Here is a 16,602-nt window from a genome sequence, read left to right as displayed (position 1 = left end):
TGATTCAACTGTTCAAATGTTCAATGATGATAGATCAGGACAAGCACACTGTTCATTTTATAGCATCTGAGACAAGATGTTTACGGTAACAGATTTGAAAAAACTCGCTGTATGGATTCTTTGTTTGTCGGAAAATGCTCTGTGATTCCTTGAGATCACTTTGTGAGTGGAGCAGATTGGCGCATGTCACTCATCCATTGGTCTGTAATTTCAATGCATCACACACTAACATGGACGGCCCGGTAGTCCAGTGGTTAGCACGTCGGCTTCACAGTGCAGAGGTACCGGGTTCGATTCCAGCTCCGGCCTCCCTGTGTGGAGTTTGCATGTTCTCCCCTGGCCTGCGTGGGTTTTCTCCGGGTGCTCCGGTTTCCTCCCACATTCCAAAAACATGCGTGGCAGGCTGATTGAACACTCTAAATTGTCACTAAGTGTGAGTGTGAGCATGGATGGTTGTTCGTCTCTGTGTGCCCTGCGATTGGCTGGCAACCGATTCAGGGTGTCCCCCGCCTACTGCCCGAAGACGGCTGGGATGGGCTCCAGCACCCCCCGCGACCCTAGTGAGGATCAAGCGGCTCGGAAGATGAATGAATGAATGAACACACTAACATGGGTTGTCAGCATCATGTATTGTGGAGCACGGGTATTTGTGTCGGGCAATGTCTGCTGCATGCGCTACATGTGGAGTTCCACTGAAATAATTGGCAAGTGTAATTTGCCAATTATTTCGTGAAAATCGATGCTTTTTATCTTAATGGGTGCTTGCTTTTTTTCTAAACTCCCGCGACCACTTCTGCGGAAGTAGGCAAGTAATTGTCGCGAACCCAGGCCCCGAGCTCCACCCCTGGTCGATATTGTAATGCAAGGCCGCACATGTGTTGGTACACCCACGGATGAGACCTGAACTTTGGCTCTGTGCATGAGACAAGACGGTGCCCTCCACAGAGACTGATTTTAGCAAAGCTAAAAAAGAAAGCAAAAATCATACTTAATTCTTTAGCGTTCATGTCTTTTGAGTTAAAGCATGTCACAGAAATGTTATTATGACATTTTGGGAGCTGTTTTAAAAATTCTGAAAAAAAGGCATACCGGGAATATTCATTCATTCATTCATTTTCTGAACCGCTTAATCCTCACTAGGGTCACGGGGGGTGCTGGAGCCTATCCCAGCTGTCTTCGGGTAGTAGGCGGGGGACACCCTGAATCGGTTGCCAGCCAATCGCAGGGCACACAAAGACAAAAGGAGTGTTCACACGGCACACATTTGCTCCGGCGCTGCACCGATGTATTTTGTTGCGATATATTTTGCACCGCAGCAAATTGTGTGGAGCGTTCACACGTACAAAGCCGCTGAGCGTGTCTGCTCCGGCACAGCGTGTCTGCTCCGGCACAGCGTCGGAGCAGCCCCACACGGCAGTTTCTGCAGCGGAGCAAAACGACAGAAAACAAATGAGCTGTCTTGTTGGTTCTTTTTAAAACATATACACAACTCGAACGACTACTGAACAGGCACGTCCTTCTCCTTCACGGTCTCCGTGCCTTCTGCTAGAGAGTGACCGCCCCAGAAAACGTAACTCAACGATGACTTCAATGACACTCAGAAAAGCAAAAATGTAATGCGCCAAACAGAAAATCAAGAGAGGAAGTCACAAAATAAATTATATGGTCGGCGGGGGCTTGTGAACACACAACAAAGGAACAAACTACACAAACAACTTCGAGACAGTCCAGTCTCCTACACAAGGAAAGATGTTACCAGCCAAGTCTTGTGTCGTTATTAAACAAACACATGATGGAAGTCCGACAGAGCGCGAAAGCAACGCATTCTCGCCGTACGTAAACTCTTCACAAGCATTTGCTCTGGAGCAAATTTAACCCAGTTGCGTTCACATGTGCAAATTTACACCGGTGCTGCTTCGTAAAAAGCATTTGCTCCGGAGCAAATTTTTAAACCACCTCCCTGAGGTGGATCAAATTTGGTTTGGTGTAAGCTGTTTTCCGGGGCTACGCCGGAGCTAATTTGCACGTGTGAATGCTCTACTGGGGCAGCCCCGGCATAGCACCGGACCAAATCTTGCAGTGTGAACACCCCTAAACACCCATCTGCGCTCACACTCACACTTAGGGTTAATTTGGAGTGTTCAATCAGCCTGCCATGCATGTTTTTGGAATGTGGGAGGAAACCGGAGTACCCACGCAGGCCCGGGGGAGAACATGCAAACTCCACACAGGGAATTGAACCTGGTTCCTCTGCACTTTGGTTAGTCGACGCGCTAACCACTGGACTACCAGGACGATACCGGTAATATGTCTCCTTGAAATGAGGAGCGCAACAGCTAGTGGAGGGTGGTGGAAAGCAGCAACCGCTTCAGGGCATTTTTTTCAAATAATGTCTTTTTAAATCATGACCACTCCAATGTGGACTATTATACAGCTTGCTGTAGTATTTTTTTAACTTTTATCATTTTGTGCTCCCAATTTGTGTGGTCAAGTATGGCAAAAAACAAACAAACAAGAACATAAACAAACAAAAAATAATTATCTTCAGCATCACTGACCTGTTAGTACAAATGTGGGATGAAGAGCTTAACTTTCAGAAGAGTTGAAGTCTCTTGACTCGCTTGACTTTATAACACAAACCTGACAAGGATGATTTTCCTTTCAGAGTCACTGAGATGATAAGGGCAGCAGATGTTTTACACTTTCTGACCATTTATTTGCATGCGCAGGAAAGGGTGGGGGCCTTGGAGGGGTATAATTAGGATTTATGGAGTGAATCTGCCGAGTTGCAAAGGCGACTGATGAGCCATCCTCGAAGAAGTGCTTTTGTCTGCTCGGTGAGGGATAACTGAAGGTTCCATGTTGACAAAGGCAAGGACAAGACGCTATATGTTTTTCGTGTCGTTCAACAGGTCCTTCATGTGACATGCGAACACATTTTTATCTTTAAGCCCGCGTAGCCTCACACATATTTTATTTGACTAGTACCCATGTGCTCGGCCTAAAAACCGGCATACCTTCATTTTCGTGCCAAAAAAGTTGATTGGTCCTTCCATCCCACAATGCCACATAACAGCGCGAAAGTCATGCACGCCCAATTCAACCTGTGCAAAGTCTAGCAAAATGCTAAAAGAAAGAAAACTCGACCCATGTGTGCAATTAGAGTGCACATTGCACTAGACTTGCGCTCTCCATGAAAATAGGGTCCCCTACTGTTGGTCATCACAGAAGCATACCTCCAAATTTCAATTGAGTTATACCAGATGACTCAAATGGGTCCTTCTGTCTTCCCAAGCTTCTGGCCTATAGCCTGGTGCTTAGAGGTGGTCATTAGATCCTGCAGAATCAGTTTTTCACAACCTTGGCCAATGTTTGTTGGTTAAAAACCTCAAGTTAAACAGTTAGTGAAGTGACATTTGCTGTGTACTGCCATCTCTTTTTTTTGGGTCAAAATGTTAGTACTCTGGAAGAGCTTCACGACTGTGGGCACGTAGATCACATTGGAGGTTTCACTGCATAATCATACACATACACACGCATTCGCATCCACTCGCAATGCTCCCCCACTCTGACAGGCAGCCATGTTGGGCTGGCAGCTCAACAACACAAAGCTTTTATCTGTCAGTGGTCAAGCCTGACTGAACCCTGGCTACATTATGGGCACTCTCAAACACGCAGACTTAAAACACACACTCATGCACACACACACCTAGACACACACACACACACACACACACACACACACACACACACACACACACACACACACACACACACACATACCTCAAAAAGTCATTTCTATATTTTTTTCTCTGTAAAACCTGGCTCAAATCTGCTCTTTTCCGGAAATTAGCCATCTGTGCCGTCCATGAGTGACAGAATGTTCATATCAATCCTTCCAGGAGATGATGAGCACCCCGTCTGCACAGGCAACACCCCCCCCCCCCCCCCCACACACACGCTTGGCCACATTGCCAGGAGCAAGTCATTGGTGACTGTATTTGTAGCGTGGTATAACATTAGAGATGTTTTTTTTAAAACAAAAATAATGGTCAGTAAAACAAATCAAGTACATTTATTGAATGTATTATCAATTTTTACACAAGCTATGGAAAATAACCAGAGAGCACACCCATTGAACATTTGTGCAAGACAAAGATGGCCGGTGGTTAATGAATCTTAGTTAATGCTATTAGATTGAAAAATGAGCGCTGTCTGAAGGCACCTTCCTGTTTAGGTTTTTTTTTCTTTTTTGTTTTTACCCGAGTTCTTTTTGGCTGTGTTCCTCTATTTTTTACGCTTGAATTTCAACGCGCATCTCATTAGCGGCGATGATGCGCCGTATGTTGATCATCATCATTTGTGAGTGGACTGATGAGCGATGAATGTCAGTCGAAATGGAGGCGACAAGGCTGCATCCCGTATATCCACAGCAACGCACTCACACTAATTACTCTATGAGGTGCCACAGCAAATGGCTGCAGTGGCACCACTAGGAACAGAAGTGGAATTGACAATCATAATGAACCATATCAGGTGCATCAGTTCACTGATCGCAAGCTGTGGCTCTGTCTGATATGAAAAAAAAAATCACCATTTGCAATTTGGGGGAACAAAGTAGAAAAGAGCGGGGCTGATTTACTTTCTGGGACATTACATTGATGTGGCAATGACTACACAGTATACCTCACATGATGGAATATGAATGAGTACATAAATGACAGAATGAAATTTAAAAAATGGAATAGTTTAAGCATGATTTGTTTATAGATGATAATTTCACCTTTTTTTCTGTCATTGGTTTTCACTAACATATGGCTTTCTGCTTTCTCAGGTCACAGCCATGACTTGGAAATCACAGGAAGACACGCATCACATTTGTTGTCATTCACGAAATGAGCGACTCTAAAATGCAGATGTGTGTTTGTGACTTGTCTTGTTTTTTGTTCTTCTTTACAGGTACAGTTATGTTAACATGCAGCACCGTATAAGCCATCCATATTCTTACACCGTGTGTCTGTGGCCGGAGCCTTTCCAAGATGGCTTCGGACTAGAGGTTGCCAGCCTATTGCAGGGCACATACAGAACATGAAATCTTACATTTAATTTTTGATGGACAATATTGAGACTTGAATTACGCCAACATACATATGTCTTTGGAATTTGAGAGGAAGCCGAAGTAAGCAGAGAAAACCCACGCAAGCAAGGTGAGAACATGACAACTCCAGAGAAGAAGGCCCAGAGCCACAATTTGAACCCTTCACCTTCAGAACAGTGAGGCAGAGGTTCGGTCTCTTGCTGACTTGGCCATTATCACAATTACATACTGTATGCAACATTGTTGGGACATTCCCGTTATAAGGAACATGGACAAAAAAAAAGCGTGATCAATTAAATCATGTATTGATAGATGTGACAAAACTGGAGCTTTTTGACACGTCACATCAGTTCTATTTACTGATGCAAAAATGATGCATACCAAGAAAAGAACATGCCTATTGCGAAATGCTAAATTCTTACAATTTGGTTTGTCTGAACTGAATCCATGACCACAGTTTACCGCCAAGTGTTTCTGTCACAGTCACCTGCCTCATAGATGTCACTCGTTGCCAAATAATATTTGTCTTTGAGAGTGTTGCTGATGTACCTCATGCTAACTTGCAAATTATTGCAGGTCGCGGCAGTGGTATTGGCAGGGTCACATTAGCACATGAGGCTTTGTCCTCTCACCATTTTGGTTATTTGTGCTAACACTGTGATTCCTGTCAATTCTGCTTTGGCTTTTGCACAGTCGGTCACCTGAAAAAGCCACAACATGCTTTATCGTGAACCTCTGTTAGGGGCATTTGATTGTTTTTACACAAAATGGCTTCATTTTATAGTTCATATTTACCGGTAATTTATTTTACATTCAATGATTTCTTCTTTTTGGGAGACAAAATGAAACCTTTCTAGTTACTGAATTTATTCTGAAGGTACACATATTTCTCTCTACTGGTTGCTTCCGGCTGATCAAAAGAAAAATATATCTTCAGATCCCATTACTTTGTTGCTTTCACGTGCGCGCCTGCTTCCCAATGTTGGCAGGCCTTCCAAGCGTTGTTCAGTCTAACCTGCAGTCTGCAACTTTTGTGAGAAAGCGTCTTGGAAAGAAACAGTGTAGACCTCTGCTCCAGTTTGGAGAGATTTATGAGTGGACCAAACCAAAGAGTGTAAGATTGTATACTCGGTTGGAGTTTGGGAGGAGAGATTTACGATGCTCTGTTGCGACCATAATTCAAAGTTCATGCTCACATATATCACATTTTGAATCACATAGATTATGAGAAAGAAGAGATTTATCATCGGCACAGGTAGCACATGTGCCGGGTCGAGAAGGCAGAGAAAAGCGAAAAACAGCACAACATTGCTTCCCTCACGTTTTGATTCTTCTCCCTTAGAGTTAACACAGTCTTTGGACTGAAAATCATATATATATCATATATATATATATATATATATATATATATATATATATATATATGAAAATATATATGAAAACGTTGCTCCATTTCTTATGAGAAAAAAAACTTGTTTTCAAAATGTAAAATCATGATTTTATATTTATATATATATATATGAAAATATTTATGAAAAAGTTGCTCCACGGATATATATATATATATATATATATATATATATATATATATATATATATATATATATATATATATATATATTTATATTTATCTCTCTCTCTTTCTCTCTCTCTCTCTCTCTCTCTCTCTCTCTCTCTCTCTCTCTCTATATATATATATATATATATATATATATATATAAATCCTCATGTCACCCCTCGGGTGGTGTCCGTCCCTCATTCAGCTCGGGTCCTCTACCAGAGGCCAGGAAGCTTGAGGGTTCTGCGCAGTATCCTTGCTGTTCCCAGCACTGCACATTTCTGGACTGAGATGTCCGATGTTGTTCCCGGGATCTGTTGCAACCACTCATCTAGTTTGGGGGTCACTGCCCCGAGTGCTCCGACCACCACAGGCACGACTGTCACTTTTACGTTCCAGGCTCTCTCCAGCTCCTCTCTGAGCCCTTGGTATTTCTCGAGTTTCTCATGTTCCTTCTTCCTGATGTTTCCATCACTTGGGACTGCTACATCCACTACAAGGGCTTTCCTCTGCCCTTCATCTATGATCACGATATCTGGTTGGTTCGCCATTACCATCTTGTCAGTCTGGATCTGGAAGTCCCACAGGATCTTCGCTCTGTCATTCTCCACCACTTTTGGAGGTGTTTCCCATTTTGACCTTGGGGTTTCCAGTCCATACTCTGCACAGATGTTTCGGTAGCTATGCCAGCCACCTGGTTATGGCGCTCCATGTAGGCTTTCCCTGCCAGCATCTTACACCCTGCAGTTATGTGTTAGATCGTCTCAGGTGCCTCTTTGCACAACCTACACCTTGGGTCTTGTCTGGTGTGGTATATCTGGGCCTCAATGGCTCTGGTGCTCAAGGCCTGCTCCTGAGCAGCCAGGATGAGTGCCTCTGTGCTGTCCTTCAGGCCAGCCCTCTCTAGTCACTGATAGGACTTCTTGAGATCAGCCACTTCAGTTATGGTCCGGTGGTACATCCCGTGTAGGGGCTTGTCCTCCCATGATGGTCCCTCTTCCAGCGCCTCATCCTCTGTTCCCCATTGTCTGAGACATTCTCTGAGTACGTCATCCGTTGGAGCCTTCTCCTTGACGTATTCATGGAACTTGGATGTTTCATCCTGGACAGTGGCTCTCATACTCACTAGTCCCCGGCCTCCTTCCTTTCGGCTTGCGTACAGTCTCAGGGTGCTGGATTTGGGATGGAACCCTCCATGCATGGTTAGGAGCTTTCGGGTCCTAACGTCCGTGGTCTGAATCTCTTCCTTCCTTATTATTCCTGCAGGGTATCTGATCACTGGCAGGGCATAGCTGTTTATTGCCCGGGTCTTATTCTTGCCATTGAGCTGGCTTCTTAGGACTTGCCTCACTCGCTGGAGGTATTTGGCCGTAGCCGCTTTCCTTGTTGCCAGTTCGAGGTTGCCATTGGCTTGTGGTATACCAAGGTACTTGTAGCTGTCCTCAATGTCTGCTATTGTTCCTTCAGGGAGTGAGAGCCCTTCAGTGCGGACTACCTTTCCTCCCTTAGTCACCATCCGACTACATTTCTCAAGCCCGAATGACATCTCGATGTCGCTGCTGTAGATCCTGGTCGTGTGGATCAAGGAGTCTATGTCCCTTTCGCTCTTAGCATACAGCTTTATGTCATCCATGTAGAGGAGGTGACTGATTGTAGCTCCATTTCTGAGGCGGTATCCATAGCCTGTCTTGGTGATTACTTGGCTTAGGGGGTTCAGTCCTATGCAGAACAGCAGTGGGGAGAGTGCATCACCTTGGTATATGCCACATTTAATGGACACTTGGGTAAGTGGCTTGCCATTGGCTTCAAGTGTGGTTTTCCACATCCTTATCGAGTTTGCAACGAAGGCTCTTAGGGTCCTGTTCACCTTATACAACTCCAAGCATTCAGTGATCCATGTATATGGCATCGAGTCATAGGCTTTCTTGTAATCAATCCAGGCTGTGCACAGGTTGGTACGTCGGGACCTGCAGTCTTGTGCGACTGTTCTGTCAACCAGGAGCAGATGTTTGGCACCTCTGGTATCTCGACCAATGCCCTTCTGTGCTTCGCTCATGTATTGATCCATGTGTCCACTTATCTTAGCCGCAATGATGCCTGACATGAGCTTCCATGTTGTGGAGAGACAGGTTATTGGCCGATAGTTGGATGGGACCGCACCCTTTGAGGGATCCTTCATGATCAGGATCGTTCGCCCTTTGGTTAGCCATCCTGGGTGAGTCCCATCCCTCAGCAGCTGGTTCATTTGTGCTGCTAGGCGCTCATGGAGTGCTGTGAGTTCATTTAGCCAGTAGGTGTGGACCATGTCCGGGGCCTGGTGCTGTCCAGTTCTTCATATCTGAGACTCTTTGCTGTATGTCTGCCACTGTTATGGTAACTGGGTCCTGTTCAGGGAGGCTGCTGTGCTCCTCTCTCAGGGTCACCAGCCATTGTGCACTGCTGTTATGTGCAACCTCCTTCTCCCATATGCGTTTCCAGTACCTTTCAGTTTTCAGTCTTGGTGGGTCAGCTCTGTTGTTAGGACCCTGCCACTGAGCGTACACTTTCGCAGGTTGTGTTGCGAACAGCCTGTTTATTCGTCTGGCCTCAGTGTCTTTCGTGTACCGCTTAGGCGACTGGACAAGGCTTGGAGCCTTTGTTTGGCAGTTTCGAGTGCTTCAGGTATGGTCATCTGGATGTACTTCTCGGGTATCGGCCTTTTCATCACACCTCTCTGGGCCTCCGTCAATTGACTCACATCTTTCCGGGTTGCCTTGATCTTAGCCTCCAACCGTCTTTTCCATGGTGGGTAACGTATCTCATGGCTTCCATGGTTGCTCTTATAGCCAAGCATCTCAAGGATCACTGATGCTGAAGCGTATATCAGCTCATTGGTTTCCGTGATCGTTATGGTAGGGATCGCCCTCAGTGCTGCATTCACACTTTCCATGAGACATTCAGGTGGTACTGCACATAGCCGTTGTAATCGGTTTCTAGGTTGCCTAGTTTTCATTCTCGCCATGATCTGAGCTTTCAGGTCAGTTGCTGCCTCGCTCAGCATTTCATTCATTGGGGCTGGCCTCCCAATCTCATCATCTGCATTCATTGGGGCTTGCCTCCCAATCTCTGGTATGACCTCTGGCAGCCTGGGGCCCTTCACCATGGAACCTGCGTTGTACCTCATCAATCTCAAGTTGTGACAGCAGTTGCCGTTTGTAGATGTTGGAACATTGAGTTACTAGTTGTTTCGTGGTCAACCGTGACTGTGGGTTTCGAAGTAACCATTCAGCCCATAGTCTCTGCCCCTCTGACTAGGGTTGCTTGAGTAGTAGCATTCCAACAGAGCCATGTTATCGCATCTCGTCCATCTCAGCTTTGTTCCAGTAGCCCATTTTTCATCAAGGTGCTCTGGTTCCCCAGCACCTGACGCAGACCTTGTTTGGCCGGGCGACGTCTGAGCTGGCATTTCATTCGTTTTATTGTCTCTCATTATTGTATGAGGTAGGCATTAGCGTGAAGGATCTTGCCCAAGGACCCACACTGGATGGTGTTATGTGCTCATTTTTTGCGGGATCCAAGCAGGATTCGAACCACCCTCTCCCGTGTGCCAAACCGATGCCTTAACAACTGAGCTATCCAGCCGCTATACATGTGTGTGTGTGTGTGTGTGTGTGTGTGTGTGTGTGTGTGTGTGTGTGTGGGTGTGGGTGTGCGTGTGTGCGTGTGTGCGTGCGTGCGTGCGTGCGTGCGTGCGTGCGTGCGTGCGTGCGTGCGTGCGTGCGTGTGTGTGTATTTATAGTGGCTGAATAGCTCAGTTGGTAAGTCATCGGTTTGGCACACGGGAGACGGTGGTTCGAATCCCGCTTGGGGCAAGAAATGAGCACGTAACACCATCCAGTGTGGGTCCTTGGGAAGCAAAATATATATAGCCGATTGGATTGCATGTCTTTTTTTTCTTCAGCCTTTTCTCTGAAAATTTTGCTTCCTATTTCCAATGATTTACTCTTTCCGGTGTGTTAAATGTTTCATGCACCACAGAGGCCGCTCTGCTGAAACTGAACACACAAACCATCTATTTCTGTTCCTGTTTGTTAAATATTAACCACACATTCCCACTGTCTAAGTCACTGTGTAGAGTTGCATGGCTGCGTGTCTCTGTGTGTCTTGCCAATAGAACAAGCTCTTTCTTGTGGGTTTTGATTTGTGTCTTTGCGCAATGTGCCTTACTGTGTCCTTTTCCACATCCTTTCAAGGATATGAAACGATATTAACAGCTACATAGCCACTAAATCCCATCATCTAGCAATGGCACAGTCAACAGTTCAGTTTCCAAGATGTTGGACATTGCTGAGAATCCCGTGAAGGAACTTGTAATAGTTTCTCATTTCCTATTTTTATCCACTTAAAGGTCATTTAAGTCATCAAGCATATGGCCAGTGAAAAAATATTTCAGTGTTTGTTGGCTATTCTATACAATACATGAGGTTCAATCATTTTTACGCCTTCTTCCTTCATTCAAAAATATGATTTATTTTTTTTTGCTCTGAGGTATTTCCTTTAGTTTTTTACTTTGAACATGACAGCCATTTGGTTATTTGATGTCATTTTGATGATTTAGTTTTCAAAATAATCAGGAAAAGGGTGAAAAATCATGATGACCTCCTGACATCAGCTGCTATACTTTTTAAATGTGATTATTTGAATATGATTATAGAATTATTGATTTGATGATGACAGATTGGGTATAAATTGGAGAGCACGTACCGACTGTGTGGCCAATATGGCACCTTTAGAAGTTTGTATATAATACTGTACGTACATATAACATTTCACGTGACTTATATTCATGTTAAATACCAACACTTTTACAATTTTACAGTGTTTTCGATCTTTGAAGTTTTGAGGAATGTTAGATTTTTTTTTGCAGTTTAGTGATACTTTCAATAGGTAGAGACTTGACAAAAAATCTTGACAGATTATATCTGTGTGTTTTGTTTTGCCACTTGCTCCATTCAAATATTAATTAGTTTCAGTTTTTTGGGCAGTTACATAACATGAGAGAGCCCAAGCAACAACACATAAGGCACTGAAGCCGTGAAATGTTTTTCTTCTACTTGTCTCAGGTAAAAGAAAACAACAATAATTCCCATTTTGATGATGCAACATTACTTGCGCCTGAACCTCCTTCTGGCCTGCGTGCGACAATTAATGAGTATGTTTTGTTTTCTGCAGGCTCAGTTCTTGTAAAAGTCAGTGTGATGAAGCTCTTGTTTTTTATCTTGACCTTGCTGGAGCCTCCATCACCCTTCCAAATTAATATTCAGAGGCCTTTAATTAAAAACCCGCTACCCCGTCTTTCTCTAGAGCAGGATAAACAAAGCTAGGCCTGTGTTTGTTCCCTTCTGGCCCATCCTATGCTCTCGTTTAATGATTTCTCTTCAACCTCAGAAAAAAAAGGCGAGATGGCACAAAGCAGCACAATGTGACATGAAAAGATGAAGACAAGATATGGCTCGGGGTGAGAGAGAGAGGTGTTGGCAAAGGGGGTGTACTGTATCTCCGAGTTGTAGTTAATTACCAAAAGCATTAATGTTTTATTAACCCCTTATCATCAATTACTCAAGGGTCTTTGATGTAAAGTTGGGCTCACAAAACCACCAGGAAGAAAAAGCCCTCATCCATATTAGCCCATTAGGCAGGGTGGTATATGGACCAGCCTCGCTAACTGCAGAGTGCAGGACAGCCTCCGCAGGCATTAAAGCATTTGTTTTGACAGCACTGTTTGTTTTCTACTCCCAGAAGCCATTGCAGTGCACCTCCAGCTCCCACCAGTCTCCCACCACAAGAGCCAGTTTGCATTTCAAATATGATGGAGCTGTTGCATTGTGCACAAATTTTGCAATGTTCCCCCGCCTTCTGATTATTAACGAGCATGTTACACCTGACTGGCAAACAAGATTTTTAATAAAGTCTTGAATTATGCATGCTGTCTTTTCGCTATGACTTGACATTCGTTGGTTTATGTGCAATATCCTAGAAGAACAAGGCCACCGCTACTGTATTCTCTATGTTTAAGGACAATGAAATAATAATAGCATCCATCCAGCCATCCATTTTCACCACCACTTATCCCGAACAGGGTCGTCGGGAGTTGCTGGAACCTCATTCATTCATCTTCCGAGCCGCTTGATCCTCACTAGTGTCGCGGAGGGTGCTGAAGCCTATCCCAGCTGTCTTCGGGCAGTAGGCGGGGGACACCCTGAATCGGTTGCCAGCCAATCGCAAGGCACACAGGAACGAAAAACTATTCGCACTCACACCTAGGGACAATTTAGAGTGTTCAATCAGCCTGCCACACATGTTTTTGGAATGTGGGAGGAAACCGGAGCACCCGGAGAAAACCCACACAGGCCCGGGGAGAACATGCAAACTCCACACAGGGAGGCCGGAGCTGGAATCGAACCCGGTACCTCTGCACTGTGAAGCCGACGTACTAACCAGTGGACTACCGGGCCGCCATGCTGGAACCTATCCCAGCTAACTTTGGGCGGAAGGCAGACGACACCTTGACCATGAATTATAAAATGTATTATTATTAGTATTGTTATTATTATGGGTCGGCCCGTTAGTCCAGTGGTTAGCACGTCGGCTTCACAGTGCAGAGGTACCGGGTTCGATTCCAGCTCCGGCCTCCCTGTGTGGAGTTTGCATGTTCTCCCCGGGCCTGCGTGGGTTTTCTCCGGGTGCTCCGGTTTCCTCCCACATTCCAAAAACATGCGTGGCAGGCTGATTGAACACTCTAAATTGTCCCTAGGTGTGAGTGTGAGTGTGAATGGTTGTTCGTTTCTGTGTGCCCTGCGATTGGCTAGCAACCGATTCAGGGTGTCCCCCGCCTACTGCCCGAAGACAGCTGGGATAGGCTCCAGCACCCCCCGCGACCCTAGTGAGGATCAAGCGGCTCGGAAGATGAATGAATGAATATTATTATTATTGGGGTGAGAAAATCTTCAAAAGCTATACAGTGCACTCCGCTCAATAGAACACCATTGGGCCGAAGCGCTTCTGTTCTACTAAGCGGAGTTTCTATTAACCGGAGACACTTTATTAGGTACACCTTCAGACACGTCGACGACCAAGTTATGCACGCAAAAAAAACCCTGCTGACGAGTTAGAAGAGATATTTCGACTGTGGACGTCCATATCTTTAATCAAACAACAAAACAACAACTTTAATCAACTTCAGTCAAACATCTCAAATCACGAGAAAAATTTCGTTACTTTTGTCTGGAAACAGGAGTCCGTAATTTTGCGGTTGACTTCCCTCTCAATGCGCTGGATAAGAGGGAAGTCCTGGAAACCGCGGGCGTACCTTCTGAGAATCCGACACTGCATCGTATCGTCTGAGTATGTCCTTCTTATCCGCAGATGATAGCCCTCGTCTCTTGAGTGAAGTTGAAGCCATTGTGACGTGCGTGTGTCTATGTGTGGAGTGACGCGTGCTACCTGTTACTGTATACGGCTAGAACTACCGCGTTTTCTCGCGATAGTGGTACAGTATCGCGATAGCTACACTTCGAAAACCACTAGTTTACAATTTTCATTGCTTACGGCCTGTTCTATTAAGCGGAGATCTGTTCTACTAAGCGGAGTATCTTTATAGGAAATTGCATTAGGCAAATCCGTTCCAGAGCCTTTTGCTCTATTAAGCGGATTACTCTATTAACCGGTGTTCTATTAAGCGGAGTGCACTGTACTTTGTTGTATTCAATTGACATTTCCATGCAAGAAAAATGTTCTCTCGCTTATCCGGAGTTGCGGGGACAACAGCTTTAGCAGGGAACCCCAGACTTCCCTCTCCCCAGCCACATCTTCCAACTTTTCTGGAGTGATCCCAAGGTGTTCCCAGGCTAGCTGGGAGGCATGGTGTCTCCCGCATGTGTGGAGCCAAGTCCAATTATATCTAGTTGGAAATTCTCTGCCTCGCACACCACCTCAGCCTCCTTCCCTGCAAGAGAGGTGACGTTCCACATCCTTAAAGCTAGTTTTATCCTGTCGCCGAGGATCGGACCAAAGAGTTCTCCAACTTCGGCCACCACCCAGGTCACTTTGCACCTAACCCCTTCGGCCCCTCCCATAGGTGGGGAGACCTACGTTGCTTTTTAAGGCTAAGTCTGGCTGACCCACGTCCGGGCAAGGGAAACCAAGGGCCATATATTTTAGACATCATAAGGGGTCTTTTAACCTGCTCTTTGTCTGGTCTCTCACCTCGGACCTGTTTGCCTTTGATGACCCTGCCAGGGGCATGCAACCCCAGGCAACTTAGCTCCTAGGATCATTGGCGACCCACACACAAACCCCTCCACTACGGTAAGGTCATGGAGGGGCATTTAATAAAATTACACACGCCCCCCCCCCTCCCCCTTAGTCTAACTATCAAAGTGTGATACATTTTTTAATTGTTTTATGCCCTGATGTTATACATTATATTCAGCACATATACTGTACATACTGTATGTTATTATGCACAATTTGTTTGGCTCCAATATACAAAGGAAGAGCTGATAATGCCAAAACAATATGTTACTGCATTTATTTTTGTAGCCTGGCATCCATGGCATTACCCATACAAACAAATCCTCAACGAATGAATTTGATTTGGTCAAAACAATTACATCTTTTCACCCCTTACAACCTCCTATTTAACAGTCTTACACCTACCTAAAGTAATGTAAATTTTCATGTTTTAACATTGGAACATACCGCATTATCTAACATGACAATGTCTGGCAAGAGGTCACTTTGAGGGATATAGTGAGAGATATTGGTCACATTGAATATTTACAGAATGTTGGGTCGTCTGTGTGCAAAAGAGGCTTCTGTCATGGGTTGTCTGCAGGGTTATCCAGAGGTCATGGGGGGAAAAAGAGGTCAGATGGACTATGATGGGGTGAGCTTGAGGTCAATCACCCCCCCCCCAAAAAAAAGAAAAGAAACTGATGTCTGCAAGCGTATGTATGTGTAGGCATAAGTGTCATGATATTTGGGGTGAGTCAGGTCAGTTTTACAACATGCACTGAGCTTGCCTGTTCTTGTTCATTCAGGGTCATGTGATACTCACTGTGTTTGCTTTGAGTACAATCAACATTATTGCTTGTTTATCAGCTATTCGATACTTCAAAATCATTAAACATGATGAATCAATCTTAAGATATTCTTTATCAGGCATGCGCGCGCACACACACACACACACACACACACACACACACACACACACACACACACACACACACACACACACACACATTAACGCCACTTTTCTCTTTTCAGCTGTGTTCTCTTTGCAATGAAATATATCGCATTGGTGCTATTGTTAATGATATTTTTTTTGTTATTGTGTTTGCCCGTGTTGATTAAATTAGGACATTCTTTAAGTCTGCAGAAAAGAGGCAAATAAGGGGAATGTTGTTTTACTAATAAAGAGGAAAAGCGGCAAACGTAGTGCTGGTTAATGAGAAGTACAGCAGAGTGCTTCAGGACTGCAATTTCAATAACACAGCACATGCTCCCTCCCACCATTCCAACGTCGCAAAGAGGACAATAATACCACAGCTCCTCCATCTGCTTGCCCCTTGCTTGTTTTCCTAGCTGGCTAGGAAGATTCTCTCAGCTGTCTAAGAGAAGCATGTTCAATAGCCTTTAGGGTTTTTTTGTTTTATCATGGCCTCTTTTATTTTTTCAATACTGAGTATCAACGCTCATTTGAGCTGGATTCTATTGTAAAATGATTTTGTTTTATTGTTAAACAGCTTGCATCTCCAATGGTATTCAATTAAATCATGTCATCAATTCAATGTGATGTCTGAGGAATTTTAGTCATGTGGCATGTAAGTTTCCACATTGTCGTACACAATGTGGGTTGGTGTCAATTTCAGATCAGGCATTTGACAATCAATGATAATAATCGTAG

This window comes from Hippocampus zosterae, chromosome 5 (genome assembly GCF_025434085.1).
Source record: "Hippocampus zosterae strain Florida chromosome 5, ASM2543408v3, whole genome shotgun sequence".
NCBI classification, from domain to species: domain Eukaryota; kingdom Metazoa; phylum Chordata; class Actinopteri; order Syngnathiformes; family Syngnathidae; genus Hippocampus; species Hippocampus zosterae.
The sequence above is the reverse complement of the archived record's forward strand: the minus strand, read 5'-3'. Positions refer to the sequence as shown.